This window comes from Schistocerca nitens, chromosome 2 (assembly GCF_023898315.1).
Source record: "Schistocerca nitens isolate TAMUIC-IGC-003100 chromosome 2, iqSchNite1.1, whole genome shotgun sequence".
NCBI lineage: Eukaryota > Metazoa > Arthropoda > Insecta > Orthoptera > Acrididae > Schistocerca > Schistocerca nitens.
In genome coordinates, this window is record NC_064615.1 from 304,628,771 (window position 1) to 304,650,389 (window position 21,619).

General features: G+C 42.9%; 1 protein-coding gene and 1 non-coding gene across 3 annotated transcripts in view; one reads left to right on the forward strand and one right to left on the reverse strand.

Annotated features, from left to right (window-relative positions):
* The window catches only part of LOC126236067 (protein tweety), a 951,384-nt gene that overhangs the window by 909,529 nt on the left and 20,236 nt on the right, over positions 1–21,619 (reverse strand). The window lies entirely within an intron of this gene.
* On the forward strand, positions 13,287–13,360 carry Trnas-cga (transfer RNA serine (anticodon CGA)). The gene has a single exon. It is a non-coding gene; the product is annotated as a tRNA-Ser (tRNA).

The following is a 21,619-nucleotide window of genomic DNA, read 5'->3' on the forward strand; positions in this document are numbered from 1 at the left end:
ACATTCCTCTTCTCCGGTTCTGAATTGCCCGTCTGAGTTTTTTCAGAGTCTCACAGTACCTGTCAGCGTTAATTTTGGTCCCAGTGGGCATAAAGTCGACCAACAATACCCCTTTCCGATCCCAAGAAACGGCAGACTGTGTTTGTTTGAATTTCTGCGGCTTTGACGAAGAAGGATGCCGCCACTGGCGTGATTGTTGCTTGGTCTCAGGTGTGAAGTGGTATGCCCAGGTTGCGTCACCCGTGACAATTGAGTCCAGAAAGTTGTCCTGTTCGGCTGCAAGGCGGTGAAGAAATGCGCGGGAAGCATTAACTCGTTGCCGCATGTGGTCCTCAGTCAGCATGCGTGGCACCAATCTTGCGAACACCTTCCGGTAGTTCAATGTTTCCGTTAAAATTGTATGAGCGGTGCTTCGGGAAACATCAGGAACCAACGTGCAGAGATCATCCAGGGTGATTCGCCGATCTTCACGCAGGCTTTGCTCAACCTTCAACACTGTCTCCTCAGAAATTGACGGTCTCCCGCTCTGTTCATCGTGAATTTCGGTCCGACCAGCTGCAAACTCTCTACACCACTTACGAACATTTTTGACATCCATGCACGACTCATCATACACTTCCGTCAATTGGGGATGGATTTCAATCGGCGCAGTGCCCTTTGCGTTCAAAAGCGGAATAACTGCGCGCAATTCGGTCTTGGCGGTAACATCCAACGGGAGCTCCATACTCAACGGTTGCCAAGCCAAGACTGAGCGCCTTAGCGCGGCGTGCGGATGTTTACACACAGCGAGTGAAGCACTCTTCATAACAGTGTGACCAACTTCCACACAAACAGAGTTCTGTACTTATAAAAAAAATAGGAGGCCTTACTTTTGGGATTACCCTCGTAACTGTTCCGCCATGCACGGCGAAACCTAAGATGAGCAACCTACCCTAGCTAAGGCAGGCCCGTCCCAAGGGTGTGGCGAGACTGGTAACCTTCAATGGTGGGGGCACACGTGGGACGCAGAAACTGACCGAAAAGGATCCAGACAGGTTAAGAATTAACCGGGAGAGGTACATCAGGCCTCCTACCACTCGTGTTCCCACACAGCTTCCGCCTACGAGAAAACGCCTTTCTCTGGGACCGCCGCTGTAGGCGCACGCTGTTGTCAAAGCGTCATTCGCCTAAATAACAAAATATAGAAACGGCTATTAGCGAACATACGGCTGTCGCCTACACAGTTCGCTCATTTTCAACAATCGAGCTGTTGTTGCCACTTCGCTACGGTATTACAGGATTTCAAATGTCCGCGAGTGGGTATTATGCGGACGCTACATCGTGGCAGTTTTAGGCGGAGAGTGTTTTGAACTATGGTTCCATTAGATACCGGTAGAGCGCGGGCCTGAACTACCACTGCCAACCGCACCAAACAAATGCGCTGTAGCCGCTACCAAATGCATTGTGTACTCTAATTTCTTTTGCGTTGTAGATATTTTATTTTATTTTATTGAATTGAGGGAAGAGACAAATCCTGGTGCACAAAGGGCTTCGAATGCGACTCTCACCACAAGAAAAGGATTCAGCGATCCCTACGACCGTCATGTCAGTTCTGCTTTCGTGGAAGCACAGAATGCGGAAGTAGTATCGCAGCCTTCGAGAGCGAGGCGGGGCTATTCCCCCGCACCGCTCCTCCCCCCTAAGACAGTCATAGTTCTCGTCTGTTTACGGACGCAGACAACTGCTACCCTATATCGTCCGCATAATACTGAAACGAATGTTATTTGATCGAAGGTTTCCTACTTCTTTCGAGTTTTGCCTACAAAGGACTACCAATAATTTATGAAGGCTAAATATAATATGTTCTTTACCATAAACTATTGTTACCATATTACCCGTTTCAACGGAGGCCATCCGTTTTTGAGACCATTCTCCGACCCCCAATCAGTTTTGGAATTTTTTCAAAACCACTCGCTTTTTTGTGAACAATAAAAATGTTATTTTGTTTGTCACTTCAATTTAAATTGAATCGTGGCTCAGGCAAGTCATTCTGGAACCATGGCTGTAGGTAGGTGGCTTGAAAGCTTCTTTAATTTATGCTGCCACAAAAATTTTCATTTTTCAAATAAGTAATGACGAGTAGTCAAAATTAGCTAATCGCACGATTAAATAAAAGTCATATTACAGCCTACTAAGGACCATGTTTACGTTTATTAAGCTTAGTAGATGACGACAGCATTCGAAATTTTTAATTTCGGTCGATAATTAAGCGAAATATTGAAAGTCCAGCTTTTGTTGCTCCTGGAAGCCGTTAGGTAGGCAACCTACAACTAGTACCAGGTTTCGGGATTGATACAGATTACCAAAAATTAATGCTTGCTTCACTTCGTTGAAATTGTTAATTAAGAAGGGAGATAAAACAATCAAAATTTAACGTCAGGAAAAACATCAGCGTCTGGTCATACGGAGTTTAATTACCGCAGAAACTCTAAGTAGGCTAAATTTTGACTCGTTTTCTTCCTATTGTTGTACTACTTAGTGTTGTGCGGTGCGGACGAAATACCCCGAAAGAACATGGCTGAAGACAATATCCACGTGCAAATCGCCCCACACGGCACATCAACGTGTGGCCTTAACCCAGTAACGACGCAACATTGCGTGAATTGGTGCTGCAGGTCCCTGTCGCCGACAGCTGCGAACAGCTGCCCATCAGCAGGGGTCAGTGAAAGGGTCAGCGACGGCGGGCACCAAGGATCGTCATAGCTAACTGGGACCTCGTCGGGACACCCTGAGACGAGGATGTCTGAAATGAAGCAAAAATAAGTATTTAATGTAATTACTTTTTATTTAGAACACAATGACGTGGAACTTGTTGCGGGAGAAGTAGTTGGTGCACCATATTTTTCGGAAGATTTCACCTTTTTCAGCACGTCTTCTTCCCCTTTTACGTATTTATAAAACACCATGCAAGTCACCTTTCACTTAAACTGGCACTTTCAGGCTGATTCCACAGTCCGTGGCAGCAGTCGATTTCTTTCATCAGTGCACTGGGCAGACATAAGAGAAAATACTATTTCCACAGTGGCTTGTGTGCGGGAATAGAAAACAAATAATCGCGTAACTGTAGCAGTTGGCATTTGCGTTCAGATTTTCGGCTTTCTGAAGAACGTAAATCCACCATAGTTTACGGAGTGTATGGACTTCCATTCTTTCGAATCATGCTTACTTTCTGAAAAGCTCTCCAGACACATATAGCCGGCCGTTGTGACCGAGCGGTTCTAGGCGCTTCACTCTGGAATCGCGCGGCCGCTACGTCGCAGGTTCGAATCCTGCTTCGAGCATGGATGTGTGTGATGTCCTTAGGTTAGGTAGGTTTCAATAGTTCTAAGTTCTAGGGGACTGATGACTTCAGATGTTGAGTCACCCAATATGGGACTTCAGACAGCGTCATCCAATCTAATACTTGCTATTTTTTTAAAATAAATAGCCTATTTCTCTAAGTAATCAAATGCTATGATACAGAAAGCCATGATCTCTTCCTAAAATTTCGAAATCTAATTATTTCTTGGCGAGGGTTCTCATTCTTTAATTTGTTCAAATTCATCTTGGTTTGTTTGACAATCAAACTGGCAGACTTTCTTTCATTCAGACATTTTTGAATGTTCAGTAATATATTTCTTCTTTCAGTTAGCGAGATTTTATTCTTTTTCACGCTTTATATATATATATATATATATATATATATATATATATATATATATATATATATACTCCTGGAAATTGAAATAAGAACACCGTGAATTCATTGTCCCAGGAAGGGGAAACTTTATTGACACATTCCTGGGGTCAGATACATCACATGATCACACTGACAGAACCACAGGCACATAGGCACAGGCAACAGAGCATGCACAATGTCGGCACTAGTACAGTGTATATCCACCTTTCGCAGCAATGCAGGCTGCTATTCTCCCATGGAGACGATCGTAGAGATGCTGGATGTAGTCCTGTGGAACGGCTTGCCATGCCATTTCCACCTGGCGCCTCAGTTGGACCAGCGTTCGTGCTGGACGTGCAGACCGCGTGAGACGACGCTTCATCCAGTCCCAAACATGCTCAATGGGGGACAGATCCGGAGATCTTGCTGGCCAGGGTAGTTGACTTACACCTTCTAGAGCACGTTGGGTGGCACGGGATACATGCGGACGTGCATTGTCCTGTTGGAACAGCAAGTTCCCTTGCCGGTCTAGGAATGGTAGAACGATGGGTTCGATGACGGTTTGGATGTACCGTGCACTATTCAGTGTCCCCTCGACGATCACCAGTGGTGTAATGTAGGAGATCGCTCCCCACACCACGATGCCGGGTGTTGGCCCTGTGTGCCTCGGTCGTATGCAGTCCTGATTGTGGCGCTCACCTGCACGGCGCCAAACACGCATACGACCATCATTGGCACCAAGGCAGAAGCGACTCTCATCGCTGAAGACGACACGTCTCCATTCGTCCCTCCATTCACGCCTGTCGCGACACCACTGGAGGCGGGCTGCACGATGTTGGGGCGTGAGCGGAAGACGGCCTAACGGTGTGCGGGACCGTAGCCCAGCTTCATGGAGACGGTTGCGAATGGTCCTCGCCGATACCCCAGGAGCAACAGTGTCCCTAATTTGCTGGGAAGTGGCGGTGCGGTCCCCTACGGCACTGCGTAGGATCCTACGGTCTTGGCGTGCATCCGTGCGTCGCTGCGGTCCGGTCCCGGGTCGACGGGCACGTGCTCCTTCCGCCGACCACTGGCGACAACATCGATGTACTGTGGAGACCTCACGCCCCACGTGTTGAGCAATTCGGCGGTACGTCCACCCGGCCTCCCGCATGCCCACTATACGCCCTCGCTCAAAGTCCGTCAACTGCACATACGGTTCACGTCCACGCTGTCGCGGCATGCTACCAGTGTTAAAGACTGCGATGGAGCTCCGTATGCCACGGCAAACTGGCTGACACGGCGGCGGTGCACAAATGCTGCGCAGCTAGCGCCATTCGACGGCCAACACCGCGGTTCCTGGTGTGTCCGCTGTGCCGTGCGTGTGATCATTGCTTGTACAACCCTCTCGCAGTGTCCGGAGCAAGTATGGTGGGTCTGACACACCGGTGTCAATGTGTTCTTTTTTCCATTTCCAGGAGTATATATATATATATATATATATATATATATATATATATATATTCCAAACAGAGTCAAGTTTGAGTGCAGAAACATGAAGCGAATGTCACTGATCGGATTAACGAAAAAAATCTGAAATTATTTTAGGTGACCTGTCTCCGACATCGAAAAATTGTTTCAATGGAATCCAAAGCTTAAGAATTCTCACCACTGCGGGTAGTAACGACAGCCATCTTGATTTTGAGTGAGATAGAAGTCTGACGATCGACATCAACGTATAAGCATAACTCTTTCAGCTTCTCTGTCCTTACCGAGTATATTGAAAAATAATGAAATATTTTCAGGACGATTCAATGTCGATAGTTAAGACTCCATCAGCGCTTGATGTAGTAGTGTGGAGAATATAGCAGGGCATCCAATTTCCTCTGAATTTTTTCCTAGTTCTTCTTTAATTTGGCGAAACACATTCCGATGGCCTCGTCGATGAAGCCCTCCGAAGTTGGCATTGGTACTGTCTTCACAAAAAGCGATTAATTTATCTAATGGGATTTGCAGTTGTCTTAAAGTGTCTTGAGAAAACTTCGAAATTGCCTCCGATGTTCCGTCATTCAGCGAATCAAACTTCAACAGCTTTTGTCGGATTCAGTCAGTTTCATTAAAGTACTGAACAACTGAAGGAAATATCTTTCCAGCCTTCTGGTTCGATGCGTCAGTGCCTGTGCCATAAAACGAAACTTTTTGCAATTTTTTATGCATTCGGACACGGAGTTTGGTGCGAGAATATTTTTAACAATCGCTGTAGCCTTGATCCTGGCTGTATACAGCTTTGAGACGACAGAGTCGGGACTGGTCGCGCCATTCAGTTTTAAGGTACAGTCAAGAGAACTGAAGGACTGATGATGCAATACAACTTTATTAGCTGTTGTTAGTTCTGCAGCAGCAATTCTTCCTGGGTGTCTTCTTTTATCATGACTAGAAATAGGCCTTGATGTCGATCCTACAGCGAATCTGTTTGTATGATTCTTCGTAAGCAATTGTTTTTGGGTCTCTTCCTTAATCATAACTGTAGAAATAGGCTTTGATGTCGATGCTACCGCGAATCTGTTTGTATGATTCTTCGTAGAAATGTGATGTCTCACATCTGCCTTACCTCCGTGAGTTACTGAGATGAAACAGCTTACAAATCTCACACAACGCTTCCTGACGCCTATGTCCTTTCTGGACAATAGGGCACTCTTTTGTGCAATCATCCGGAAAGTGACACTTTCTCTTTCCAAAAAATGGCTCTGAGCACTATGCGACTTAACTTCTGAGGTCATCAGTCGCCTAGAACTTAGAACTAATTAAACCTAACTAACCTAAGGACATCACACACATCCATGCCCGAGGCAGGATTCGCTCGGCTCCAGACTGTAGCGCCTAGAACCGCACGGCCACTCCGGCCGGCTCTCTTTCCATCCTCAAACATTTACGTAAGCTATGTTAAAATGGTTTTATTAGACGGTAAAAAGTCAACAATAACACTTTACTCATTGAAGTACACGTCACTATGCACTTCACGCCCTATATTCAACTAACTTACACTCATTGTTCGTATTACGTTTAGAAACAATCGTCGTATCAGATTGTTGTTCATATGGGAACTGCCCCATTCTTTCGCGTGGCGCTGCTTAAACAGTTGCAGCCCCGAGCTATTGGAGAAATCTGGTATTTTCTAGAATGATGGCGCTGGATCTAGAAGGTGCTTGCATCATCGATATAGGATACGCAACATGCAACACCTTGTCAACACAAACTTGTTGACATAAATAAAACTGAGGCTGTATTTACACGTTCCGCTAACAGATGGCGTTACTTCAGGACCTGAGCAAGCTCGTAACAGTATTTTGCAAAATTGGGACTAAACTGGCTCTTGTCGGGATTTCTGGACAAGAAGTTCCGCTCTGTCTCTTGCTACAAAAAGTGCCCGCTTACGGTCTATCCAGTGACATATACGGTTGGATAGGTGTGCCCCAGCGCAGCGTAATAGGTCCTCTGCTTTTTACTATTTACATAAACGATCTGGTTGATGGTATTGACAGCGACCTTACACTGTTTGCCGATGATGCTGTAGTCTACAGGAAAGTAGTATCACACGAAAGTTGTGAACAAATCCATGAGGATTTGAAGAAAACAAATGCGTGGTGTAATGACTGGCAGCTATCTCTCAATATTCGTAAGTTTAATCTACTGCGTATAACAAGGCGAAAATCCCCATTAATGTATGAGTACAAAATAAATGATCAGTCTTTGGAAGCGGTAACATCAGTCAAGTATCTGGGTGTGACTATTCGAATTGAACTCAAATGGAATGATCAGATTACACAAGTAAAGGGTAAGGCGAACTCTAGATTGCGGTTTATTGGTAGAATCCTGAAGCGATGCAGTCCTTCAACAAAGGAAATAGCTTACAATACGTTAGTTCGTCCAGTCTTAGAGTATTGTTCGTCTGTATGGGACCCTTACCAGTTGGGCCTGATTCAAGAGATTGAGAAGGCCCAAAGAAGAGCGGCAAGATTCGTGACTGGTACATTTAGCCATCGCGAGAGCGTTACAAATCTCATAAAAAGTTTCAAGTGGGACACACTTGCAGATACACGACGCGCTAAACAGAAGGGGCTGCTCTCTAAATTTCGAAATCCAATCTTCACCGAGGATGTAGAGCATATATTATTACCACCACCAACTTTCAAATCGCGTAATGATCATCATTCAAAGATAAGGGAAATAAGAGCTCGTACTGAGGCGTTAAGACAGTCGTTTTCCCCTCGCGCGATCCGCAAGTGGAACACAGGGGGGAGGGGAGGGGGAAATATGACTTTGGCGCGAATTGTGCCCTCTGCCACACACCGCTTGGTGGCTAGCGGAGTATATATGTAGATGTAGAAGGTCCCTTAACGGTGACGGTCCCGATATATCAGGACGGATGTCAACACTACGTTTAGCGGACGTGTGTGTCGGTTCATACTACTGCTGGCCGCTCTTCTTGGGGTCCGACATTCGATGCCGTCGGGCTGCGCGTGGAATGCAGCGAAGTCTTCGCCCGGCCACCGCCGGCAGTCGGTGCAGCTGTCGAGGAAGCTGTGCTAGCTTCAGCCGGCGTGAGTGGCCTTGACGGGCGACCGCCGTGCTGCACCGATACCGAGATGCTGTGGATCAACACCAGGCCGCGCCCACTGGACGAGGGTGTGCCCCTGTGTATTTGCCCTTGCTTGATGAGGAATAAATTCCATCTCTCTTGCTGCAGCAGCCGTCACCTCCGACGGATTGCTGTAGTCCTCGTCAGCCCATCGAACCCACAACGTCCGGACGAAAGAGCAAGACGCCGTCATAACGAGTAGAAGAACTGCTTCCCACTCCTACCGTAGCGGTCGCATCAATCCGGACCGCTACGTTAGAATGAGCCTTCGAGAGCAAAATTAAAACTATCTGGCAATTTCTCTTCGGTCAAATTTACTTTTACTGATATGTTTTAATGAGGCTGCAGAATTACATGTTCACGTTATTAACGAATGTTACGCCTGTTTAATATCAATCTTATACTGATTTCAATTTTATCCATATTTTGCAGCTTCAGACGTGCCTGTATTTAATACATTGGAAGTATGAATTAAAAATGTCTTCAGTCACAATTTTTCGTGTTTTATTAACTACATGATGCATTTCGGACCCTGAGGGTCCATCGACACGTGTAATTTGTCTTAATAGATGATTTATTTTTTCTCTTGGATGACGTGAAATGCATATTCCTGTCATGAAAAGGTTTGATGTTAAGTTATGAATTTCGTAAGCCAAACGCCGTATTGAAGTTTCTGCCTTTTCCCAATCGCTAACAAAAAAAAAAAAAAAAAAAGTACCAGTTGCATTCTCAACTAACAATGAGTTACGAAATTTACTCATCCATAACATAAAATCAAACACACAAACATACAATAACAACGGAGAGTACAATGTACAAAGTGTCATGCCGCAGTTCTCCTGCCTACAGGCCAACAGGCAGAAACTTCAAGATCCATTTTCAGGCTCAACCACTTCGATAAATCAGTTATTTCACAATTGTTTGAAACGAAACAGGTCATCAACATTGTGGAAAACAATTTGGTAGTACTAAATAATGAACCCAATACCCTAAATCTTTTAGAACAGCTGGAGATATACCCCCACAAAAAAAACAGAATCTATGTTAAACGAACAGACAGATTTCGCAAGCCACAGTTACTTCAATAATTTTAAAGACCTATTCTAAAGTTATTCCCCGTATAAGTCAATTGTTTAATAATTAGATCTCTGGCGCAACGGCCGGCCTCTGGTGGCCGAGCGGTTCTGGCGCTACAGTCTGGAACCGCGCGACTGCTACGGTCGCAGGTTCGAATCCTGCCTCGGGCATGGATGTGTGTGTTGTCCTTAGGTTAGTTAGGTTTCAGTAGTTCTAAGTTCTAGGGGACTTATGACCTCAGCAGTTGAGTCCCATAGTGCTCAGAGCCATTTGAACCATTTTTTTCTGGCGCAACGGATAAATTCATCTTTGATCACACCATGTACATAAGCATATGTGAAGTGTTTACAAACATGTGTATGCAAACGTGCCTCTTGAGTGAAGTGATATGTACGAACAGGATGGAGAAAAGAATGTTTGATGGTGCTAAAAAGTCATGTGGTGAGTTTACACTTCATTTTTTCCACTATTTCTCACAATTTTCCGCGTTTGACTAAAGAAATTCATAACCCAACATCAAACCTTTTCATGACAGGAATATGCATTTCACCTCATACGAGAGAAAAAATAAATCATGTATTAAGACAAATTACACCTGATGATGGACCCATAGGGTCCGATATGGATCGTGTATTTAATAAAACACTAAAAGTTGTGACTGAAGACGTTTTTTAATTCATACTTCCAGTGAATCCTATATTGGTTTATTAATTAAATTTACTATGCGTAAGCCGCGCGGGATTAGACGAGCGGTCTACGGCTCTACAATCAAGGACTGTGCGGCTGGTCCCTGCGGAGGTTCGAGTCCTCCCTCGGGCATGGGTGTGTGTGTTTGTGTCCTTAGGATAATTTAGGTTAAGTAGTGTGTAAGCTTACGGACTGATGACCTTAGCAGTAAGTCCCATAAGATTTCACACACATTTGAACATTTTACTATGCGTAATAGGAATGAGCTAAGTTTATTTATTTAACCTAACAGTAACATGCAGTGTGTTTACAAAAATATAACCACGTTTATATTATAAATTACAACAATTTCAAAAATGACAAACAGCGTATATTGAAGTTATTGTGTTCACATACTGGTTAGAAGCAGTGATACTGTACGTATATATTCTCTAATAGATCTTTCATATCGATTTACATTTAATATACTTTTTAATCATCTGGCAATTAGTCAAACAGTTTCATTCATACATAGCATTATTTTTTCTGAGAAAAACTTTACAAAGTTATATCTCCAGTTACTCGCTAGCGCGGCAACCAATTATAATTACAATATTGAACGTTGTTCAGACAGGTAGTAGCAAATGCTCTTTTGATGAAGCCCATGCGGAACTGGCTGGCTCGATATTGTACTTACGGAGGGGGGTATGCTACTCGAAAGGCTAATCATACTACAGACTACAAATACTGTATTTGAAGATAAGATCTTATCTTAGAAGAACAGTCGAAGAATAGAAGAACTGGCAGTTGCTGACGTCGAGAAACATCAATGTGGGTTGCGGAGAATCATAGGAACACACCAAGCAATACTGACCTACGACTTATCCTAGACGGTAGATTAAAGAAACGAAAACCTACGTTTGTAGCATTTGTAGACTTAGAGGAAGCTTTTGATAATGTTGACTGGAACACACTTAACGAATTTCTCAAAATAGCAGAGATAAAATGCGAAACGTTATGTATAATTTGCATGCGTACCAGACTTCAGTCATTAGAGTCGGAGGATATGAAAAGCAAGCAATAGTTGAGAACATAGTGAGACAGTATTGTAGCCTATTCCCGATGTTATTCACCCTGTAAACTGAGCAAGCTTTAAAGGAATCCAAGGAGAAATTTCGAAAAGGTATTAGAGTACAGGGAGAAAAAACTTGAGGTATTAGGTTTGCCAATCACATTGTGATTTGGTCAAAGATTGAAAAGGACTCGAAATAGCATTTGAACGGAATGGATAGTGTCCTGAAATAGGTTATAAGATGAACATCAACAAAATCAAAGCTTGGGTAATGCAATGTAATACAATTAAAACAGACGATACTGAGCGAATTAGATTACGGATATGAGACACTGAAAACGGTACATGAGTTTTCTTATTTCTACATCTATATCTACATACGGCAGGTACTCCTCAAGTCACAGTACGGTGCACGGCGAAGGGCAGCAAAATAAGTGGCGACGGCCGTGGTAGAGAGGATAAAAATGAAGAGCGACAATAGTAAGAAAAGCATTTCCGTATAAGAAAAAAAAATGCTACGAATGAACATAAATTTAAGTGTTGGTATGTGTTTCCCGGAGCATTTGTCTGCAGTGTAAAACTGTACGAAAGTCAAACGTGGACGACAAACAGTTCAAACAAGATGGAAGCTTTTGAAAAATTCTGATACAAGGGAATGCCGAAGGTTAGATGGGTAGATGGAGTAGTTAACGCTAATGTGCAGGAACGGACGTGAGATGAACTGGGGCGAAAACAACATAGAATAGACGATTTTTTGTTACGCATTATTTGAGCTAAGAACTTAAAACATCCATAGTTAGAGAACATTGAACGACCTGCTCCACACGCATAAAAGGAAACTTTCCAGAAACAAAAAAATAAAAAAAAATTGTATAAGCGGCTAAGAAATCTAGAAGGATGAGTTTCAAGCAACACACTGCTGGAAAGAGCTCCTTATTGTCGGTGACAATATTAAAGCATGCGCAGCCGTCCATTGTTGCTCTCGAGTTTCTACGACGCCAGAAACTACGAAGTTCCTCGTTGGCGGAATAGGGCGTCTAGCCAAGTGCTCGGACTAGTTCTCAGTTTTCTCGCGCCATTTCCTATACTGCGTGCCTCCGGAGAGGTCTCTGATTTCAGTGTAAGAGTTGACTGCCTGTTCGGGTGCGTCTCATCGCTGTTTCTCAGAGCACCCCTTCTTTTTTTCCTTCAAATCGAAGTCTACAGCTTGACATGCGTTAACTCACTACGTTAATAACATTGTCATCGATGGTGGTGCATTTTCAACGCTGCAGAGATCCGAGGTGTGCTGAAGTAGGTGCGGCTCTGAATATGGAGATGTTTCTGTTGCAATAAGGTAAGTAATATTAAAATATACTTTCAGTGAACTATTTAAAATTAGCTAATTAATCAAATTACGAGTCCAGTCCAATTAATTATATTTGGTATAATGATCAGTGAATAGCATTTCTTTCAATTTACGTCAACATACTTACTTTTCCTTAATGGAATAACACAGTTTTGAGTTCATTAAGACGTCGAAACTGTCTCTGTTAAAGAGTCTGGCGTGAGTGATGGCTGCTTTCTTACAGTAAAATTTAGGAGTAAACACACAATTCTTCTATAACAGATGAAGGTGAAAACCATATAAAAAATAATGGTATATGAACAGATTAGTCGGTACCCAATGATACACAAATCCGTTCGCAATGTGTCTAGTAGAAAAACCTGCTTTACCGCGTCTTCAGTTGATATCGAAGTCACAGTAGTCAAACACGTGTTGATGTCTAAAACACTACAGTTAAAATTGAGGACATATTATTCTGCATAAGACTGTTATATTTGCGCAAGACGTAGAAGCGAATTTCTCACCTTCGTCACGTTTTGGTCTACACAACTAAGTGATATTACGAATCATCCAGAATGATATTTTCACTCTGCAGCGGAGTGTGCGCTGATATGAAACTTCCTGGCAGATTAAAACTGTGTGCCCGACCGAGACTAGAACTCGGGACCTTTGCCTTTCGAGGGCAAGTGCTCTACCAACTGAGCTCCGCAATATCCTTTCTTTCGGGAGTGCTAGTTCTGCAAGGTTCGCAGGAGTGCTTCCGTAAAGTTTGGAAGGTAGGAGACGAGGTACTGGCAGAAGTAAAGCTGTGAGTACCGGGCGTGAGTCGTGCTTCGGTAGCTCAGTTGGTAGAGCACTGCCCGCGAAAGGCAAAGGTCCCGAGTTCGAGTCTCGGTCGGGCACACAGTTTTAATCTGCCAGGAAGTTTCATTACGAATCATGATAGCACGACTGTAATTTATCACCAAGCCCGCCGATAAAAAGAAATTAACCCTGAGTCTCTGGTACACAGCCTTGCGTTACCGGTTGTGTTTGCATAGCAGGAGCGCCTCTTGCGCTATGCCAGTGCGTGATCGTTGAACCAGAGCGCGGGATGATGTGTATTGCTTCTCGCACTAAACATTTTCACTTCTAGTTCGAGGAATAGAGCCCTTGTTTCTCGTTCTGGTGCATCGCTCGTTGAGGGTTCCACACACGAACGACACAGCAATCGTTCGCCAGGTCGCGCGAGTGTGCAAAAAATCGCTTGCAATTCCCAAATAATCCGATGAATCGCAGGCGAGAAATCGCCTTGTGTAGTAATATGTCTGACTAGCTGCACCGATTTCTTTATAATCGTGGTTCTGTGGTTTATTTCGTTTCGCTATGGCCCCGTGGACAAAGAATTTCACATATTACAATTAAGGAACATGAACCATTCTGCAAAGCACATAAAAGCAGTTGCCACATTGCAAAGGAATAAAAATATAAAGGCACTGATACTTCACAGAGATTACTCTGATACGCATTTTGAAGCTTCTGCCGTACAATTAGAATTTCACTTGTGGGAAGTTCATAGTAATAATCACAATATATGGCAAAATATGGGCAAACATCTATTAGGCGCACTTCGAATGTAGTGATGTGGACATGTTCGGAATGTGGGTCTCACGGGGAGCGTGCAAGGGATAAGTTCCTCTCAGGCGCACTATCCTCAGTGGCTCAGATTGATAGAGCGTGTGCCATGCAAGCAGGAGATCTCGGGTTCGAGTCCCGGTCAGGGCACACATTTTCAACATGTCCCCCAATGATGTATATCAACGCCTGTTCGCAGCTAGGGTGTCTATTTAATTATCATTTCATAATGTAAATACTTTTCGCTACGCTAAAAGATCAAAACTTTAAAAAGATCTGAGGACATTAAGATGTATGTGCGATATACAGACCCATCGCATTTGTGTAAATGAAAAATATACTATGTTCTTAACATAAACTACAGATCCGAAGAGACGTCGTTCGCCGGCCGCGGTGGTCTAGCGGTTCTGGCGCTGCAGTCCGGAACCGCGGGACTGCTACGGTCGCAGGTTCGAATCCTGCCTCGGGCATGGGTGTGTGTGATGTCCTTAGGTTAGTTAGGTTTAAGTAGTTCTAAGTTCTAGGGGACTTATGACCTAAGATGTTGAGTCCCATAGTGCTCAGAGCCATTTGAACCATTTAGACGTCGTTCCAAAACAAACTCAAAACAGTTCCACCCCCTTTTCTTTCCTTTCTCTTTTATGGCATAAGCTGGTCAAGTGACACTACTGAATTTCATGATGGTGTCGTTCGAAATATTGGTTGACTTTGCTTGGTGGATCGTTCGGGTGTGCCGGTATCGAAGACAGCAACCGATTGCAGCGATAAAGTAGTACGATACTGCCCCAGAGATTGCCAGCGATGTATCGATCATGTGAGTTGTCAGTCAGTGATTGTGCACTTAAGATCTTTGAAGTTACTAGTGCGAAACAATGTTATAGAGTGAATACTGGACCGCGGGACAAAATCGTTAAGTTTCATCTTTCACGTGGTATATATCTAATTGAAACTTTTCGGAAATAATGTAATTGAAACTACTCAAGGCTTGCCTTTGTTAGTGTCTACAGAATTAAATTAAGAAGTACTACATATCTGTCCGTTGCTGGGTTGAAACGCCATGACTTAGATAGTATGAGGGCGTGCTGAAAAGTGGTGCTTCTGATTTTTTTATGCGACAACTCTTAAAGCTTTTTAAATAAAACAAACGTTATTAACATTCTACATCTTTATTCTTCATGTTTACAGCCCTCTGCCGCGTGAGGGCTCCGAATTGTAGCGTGTAACACGGTGATGTGTAACATTACTAAGTCAGTGCGTGAGAAATAGCAAATTGTACGAGTAATAGATTTCGCATGTACACGTTCCGCTCACTATCATCGACCGTCCTCCATGCAGCCCCGATCTGGCCCCATCGGACTTTCATCTGTTTTCAAAATATAAAGAACTCCTTCTAGGATTTCACTTTGATAGTGATTAGAATCGGTGCAAGCAGATATGAGGTTGTGGCTCCGTCAACAAAGTCATTCTACAGTGGCGGTATCAACAAACTGATCTATTGTTAGTAGAAATGTTTTCTTCGCCAGGGTGACTGTTGAGAAAGAAATATGTAGACTTGAAGAATATAGACGTAGAGTAGATTGTTGATGTTTCATTTACAAAGCTGTAAGAGTTTTCACATAAAAAACTCGGAGGCATCACTTTTCAGCACGCCTTCGTAAATGCCGAGAATGTAGCTGGTAATTCTAACACTCTTGTTTCTCGACAAGCGCACGAAACTATGCACACCGTCCCTTAAGCCTAGTTTACACGACATTAGGTTGCGCCACTCGTTGCGTGGAATGAGTTGCACGCAAATGGTTTCATATTTGTCGACACGGCGTAACCAGTATACACTATAGTTTCGTCGTTTTATGGGTTCCTGAGTCGTGTCTTAAGTGCACGTCGCACGAAAGTGAAGGAGTTAAAGCTTGTTGAGTGGAATCGCTGCATAAGAAAAAAAATAAGAACCGTGTTTCGATTTGTGACTGGATGAAGAAAAGACGTCAGCTCGGTTGCTCCGCATTCTTGCTGAAATACAGGGCGTTTCAAAAAGAAAGAGCAGATTTCAAACATTTATTTCTCAAAAACTACAAATGATAGAAACATAATTCAAACGTTTCTTGTCAGAGAAAGGTTCAAAGTTTTTCAATGGTCCGCGCAGAAGTTCCATGCAAATCCGCAGTGGCGCTGGCGTTTGTTTGTAGGAAAATGGCGACGACACCACAGGAACGATCATTTTGTGTGCTGCAATTTGCAAAGTTAGAGTCCATTGTTGGTGTGCAACGTGCATTCCGCCGTCAATTCAACAAACAGCCGCCTCGTCATAAGCAAATTTATGAGTGGCATCACAGATTCGTAGAAGATGGTTGCATCTGCAAGCGAAAAAGCACGGGTCGTCCACGCACATCGGATGAAAATGTCGAGCGTGTCCGTGCAGCTTACGAAAGGAGCCCTAGAAAATCCACGGCACGGGCAAGTCACGAACTAAACATGTCTAAAACAACGGTATGGCGCGTTCTGAGTAACCGTCTGCACATGAAGCCGTACAAACTGCAGTTATTGCAAGCATTGCGTCCTGACGACCACAACAAAAGGTTCGAATTTTCAACTGCAATTCTACAGGACATGGAAGAGGACAATTTTGCCGAACGATTAATTTTTTCAGATGAATCAACGTTTCACATTTCTGGTAAAGTTAATCGGCATAACGTACGAATTTGGGCGAGTGAAACTCCGAGGGACGTTATTCAACATGAAAGAGACTCACCAAAGGTTAACGTCTTTTGTGCAATTTCGGTAAACAAAGTTTATGGACCTTTCTTTTTCATGGAGAAAACTATCACAGGAACCATTTACCTGGACATGTTAGAAAACTGGCTATTTCCTCAACTTCAGGAAGATTCAAATCACTTCATCTTCATGCAAGATGGCGCCCCACCACACTTCTCTGAACCTGTACGACGGTACCTAAATAACACCATTCCAGGACGGTGGATTGGAAGAGCAGGAGCACAAGATCAATGTCATCGTCTGTGGCCTCCCAGGTCACCAGACCTTACACCATGCGATTTTTATTTGTGGGGGTACATAAAGGACTGTGTTTATGTCCCACCTATGCCCGCTACTCTTCAAGAGGTACGACATCGAATTGTTGCGGCCGTGAATTCGGTAACTAAAGACCAGTTGCGTCGTGTGTGGCAAGAAATGAGATACCGGTTTGATATTTGTCGTGTAACAAATGGTGCTCATATTGAGGTACAGTTTTGATATTTGTTGTGTAACATTTGGTACTCATATTGAGTGAAGGACCGTTGGAATTGTGTTTCTATCATTTGTAGTTTTTGAGAAATAAATGTTTGAAATCTGCTCTTTCTTTTTGAAACGCCCTGTAGTTTGTATTGGAAGACACAAGAAGTTCTTTTAATTGTCTTAGAATGTCACCAGAACTGTTCACGTTTCTTCTAAATAGAGTTAATTTTGCGATAAGGAATAAAGACATTGTAATGCATGAAGCACTTCGCCAGAACTGAAATTACATATCACATGCGTGCATTACAATAGGGAAGTGTTATATGCTCTCTATTGTTCCTGATCTCTATTAACGATATAGGAGACAATCTGAGTAGCTGTCTTAGATTGTTTGCAGATGATGCTGTCATTTACCGTCTTGTAAAGTCATCAGATGATCAAAACGACTTGCAAAATGATTTAGATAAGATATCTGTATGGTGCGAAAAGTGGCAATTGACCCTGAATAAGGAAAAGCGTGAAGTTATTCACATGAGTACTAAAAGAAATCAGCTAAATTTCGATGTCCGCCCCCAACATATACAACGAACAAAATGAGTTGCAAAAAAAGAAGTCGTTAGAGCACTCGCCCCCGAAAGGCAAAGGTCCCACGAACGAATCTCAGTCCAGCACACAGTTTTAATTTGCCAGGAAGTTTCGATATTTTTTGTGTCGTATAATTTTCGGATTTTTCCCTTTGCTTGTACTGTGAAACTTCCCTTCTCGCTAAATTTAATAATTCTAGTTCAACGGTAAGTACCCTGTTGGTTCTGGGTCTTTGCGAGTGTCAAAATCTGTGACGTTATGGCCGTGACTTTTGGTTACATTGACACTGATAAGGGCCTGCAGACTTTGGTATGTGACGTAAATTTCAATCCTATAAGATTTCCGGTTTTACCAGTTGACGAACGGAGCACTACAAAGTAGGTTCAATACAAATGAAGCCTCACCGACAATATTGCTTGAATCAACTACACTGATAAAAAGTATTGCACACTGCCAATTAAGTATTCTATAAGGCAAATAGTATAAACTTTAAAACTAAAACAAAGTCGATACCTTATAGTTTATGGTAGCTACTGCTGACTGGTTTTAATGTAATGTATAAAAAATAAAAAGTTTTATTTGATCCTCATAAATTATTAATTAGAAATAAAAATAAAAGGGCTGTAATCAAGAGATGAAAAAGTATCCCTTTGCAGGAATTTTGCTTTTTCTAATTATTTAACTTCGCATTTCCTTGCTTTAAGAGGAATCAACTCAGAGACTTTGCCACTGCAGTCAAGTTTAGTAGTTATGTCGTATTCTTCCGACAGGGTAACTACATTTGAAACAGTCTACTTTCTTCTGTACTCGACCCTGCGTACTTTTCATCACCTTAATTTGCTGAAACTGCGTTCAGACGATGCTGCAGCCTCTAGCATTGTCATTCTCAAAGCCGTTTCCATGTTTGGCTCACATTTGGAAAGCAGCTATTGCAACGAGCTCCGCTGCATGGGCATCCGCAGAAGTTATTCCGATAGGCGGTACGAGTCTACAATTTTAAACAATTATATCAATTTGATATAATTGATTTGATGAGTTCTAAAACCTACCGTGTGCCACGAAGTACACTTCCAAAGATTCATAGATATCCACTCAGTATTTTTAAGCTGGATTATTTTGGTACGAAAGCAGTCAGCATGTTTCAGTTGTCTATGCAGATTTCATCGCTTTACGTTATTTGTACAAGGGGTCTCCAAACTACGGGCCGCGGGCCGAAACCGGCCCGCGTTAGCTGGCCGGTCATCCCCGGTATCCGGCCCGCCAAATATTTGAGGTGGTACCTATACTGCCAACAATTGAGTTTCGAGGCCTATCGCGACCGATACACCGCGACATTGTCGGAGCTCTATCTTTACAAAGCGGAATGTCATGGTTAAACTTGTGGCTATCCACAACAGACAGACAGACCATGCTCCGTGCGATAGTGAAAAAAAAAAAAAAAAAAAAGAACGGTTAACAGACTAGCACAATAGCAGTTTCTGTAATTTTGATCACAATAAGTATGGTATGCAGCCATATCAGACATGTTGTTGTTGTGGTCTTCAGTCCTGAGACTGGTTTGATGCAGCTCTCCATGCTACTCTATCCTGTGCAAGCTTCTTCATCTCCCAGTACCTACTGCAACCTACATCCTTCTGAATCTGCTTAGTGTATTCATCTCTTGGTCTCCCCCTACGATTTTTACCCTCCACGCTGCCCTCCAATACTAAATTGGTGATCCCTTGATGCCTCAGAACATGTCCTACCAACCGATCCCTTCTTCTGGTCAAATTGTGCCACAAACTCCTCTTCTCCCCAATCCTACTCAGTACCTCCTCATTAGTTATGTGATCTACCCATCTAATCTTCAGCATTCTTATGTAGCACCACATTTCGAAAGCTTCTATTCTCTTCTTGTCCAAACTATTTACCGTCCATGTTTCACTTCCATACATGGCTACACTCCATACAAATACTTTCAGAAATGACTTCCTGGCACTTAAATCTATATTCGTTGTTAACAAATTTCTCTTCTTCAGAAACGCTTTCCTTGCCATTGCCAGTCTACGTTTTATATCCTCTCTACTTCTACCATCATCAGTTATTTTGCTCCCCAAATAGCAAAACTCCTTTACTACTTTAAGTGTCTCATTTCCTAATCTAATACCCTCAACATCACCCGACTTAATTCGACTACATTCCATTATCCTCGTTTTGCTTTTGTTGATGTTCATCTTATATCCTGCTTTTAAGACACTATCCATTCCGTTCAACTGCTCTTCCAAGTCCTTTGCTGCCTCTGACAGAATTACAATGTCATCGGCGAACTTCAAGGTTTTTGTTTCTTCTCCATGGATTTTAATACCTATTCCGAATTTTTCTTTTGTTTCCTTTACTGCTTGCTCAATATACAGATTGAATAACATCGGGGAGACGCTACAACCCTGCCTTACTCCCTTCCCAATCACTGCTTCTCTTTCATGTCCCTCCACTCTTACAACTGCCATCTGGTTTCTGTACAAATTGTAAATAGCCTTTCGCTCCCTGTATTTTATCCCTGCCACCTTTAGAATTTGAAAGAGAGTATTCCAGTCAACATTGTCAAAAGCTTTCTCTAAATCTACAAATGCTAGAAACGTAGGTTTGCCTTTTCTTAATCTTTCTTCTAAGATAAGTCGTAAGGTCAGTATTGCCTCACGTGTTCCAGTATTTCTACGGAATCCAAACTGATCTTCCCCGAGGTCGGCTTCTACTAGTTTTTCCATTTGTCTGTAAAGAATTCGTGTTAGTATTTTGCAGCTGTGGCTTATTAAACTGATTGTTCGGTAATTCTCACATCTGTCAACACCTGCTTTCTTTGGGATTGGAATTATTATATTCGTCTTGAAGTCTGAGGGTATTTCGCCTGTTTCATACATCTTGCTCACCAGATGGTAGAGTTTTGTCAGGACTGGCTCTCCCAAGGCCGTCAGTAGTTCCAATGGAATGTTGTCTACTCCGGGGGCCTTGTTTCGACTCAGGTCTTTCAGTGCTCTGTCAAACTCTTCACGCAGTATCGTATCTCCCATTTCATCTTCATCTACACCCTCTTCCATTTCCATAATATTGTGCTCAAGTACATCGCCCTTGTATAGACCCTCTGTATACTCCTTCCACCTTTCTGCTTTCCCTTCTTTGCTTAGAACTGGGTTTCCATCTGAGCTCTTGATGTTCATACAAGTGGTTCTCTTCTCTCCAAAGGTCTCTTTAATTTTCCTGTAGGCAGTATCTATCTTACCCCTAGTGAGATAAGCCTCTACATCCTTACATTTGTCCTCTAGCCATCCCTGCTTAGCCATTTTGCACTTCCTGTCGATCTCATTTTTGAGACGTTTGTATTCCTTTTTGCCTGCTTCATTTACTGCATTTTTATATTTTCTCCTTTCATCAATTAAATTCAATATTTCTTCTGTTACCCAAGGATTTCTACTAGCCCTCGTCTTTTTGCCTACTTGATCCTCTGCTGCCTTCACTACTTCATCCCTCAAAGCTACCCATTCTTCTTGTCTTCTTGTCCATATCAGACATATAGTTGCCCAAATCCTGCCCTTACTTACCTTCAACCTGCAGGTTTACATTACTCATGCCGGTAGAACTGAAGAAGTAACTCAACCATTGAGGTCAACAATAAGCTATGAAAAGAAATAGAAAGACCAAAGAGAGGTGCAAAAACTCATGTTCTGTATATAGTTTTAAATAAAAATGAGATGTTCACGC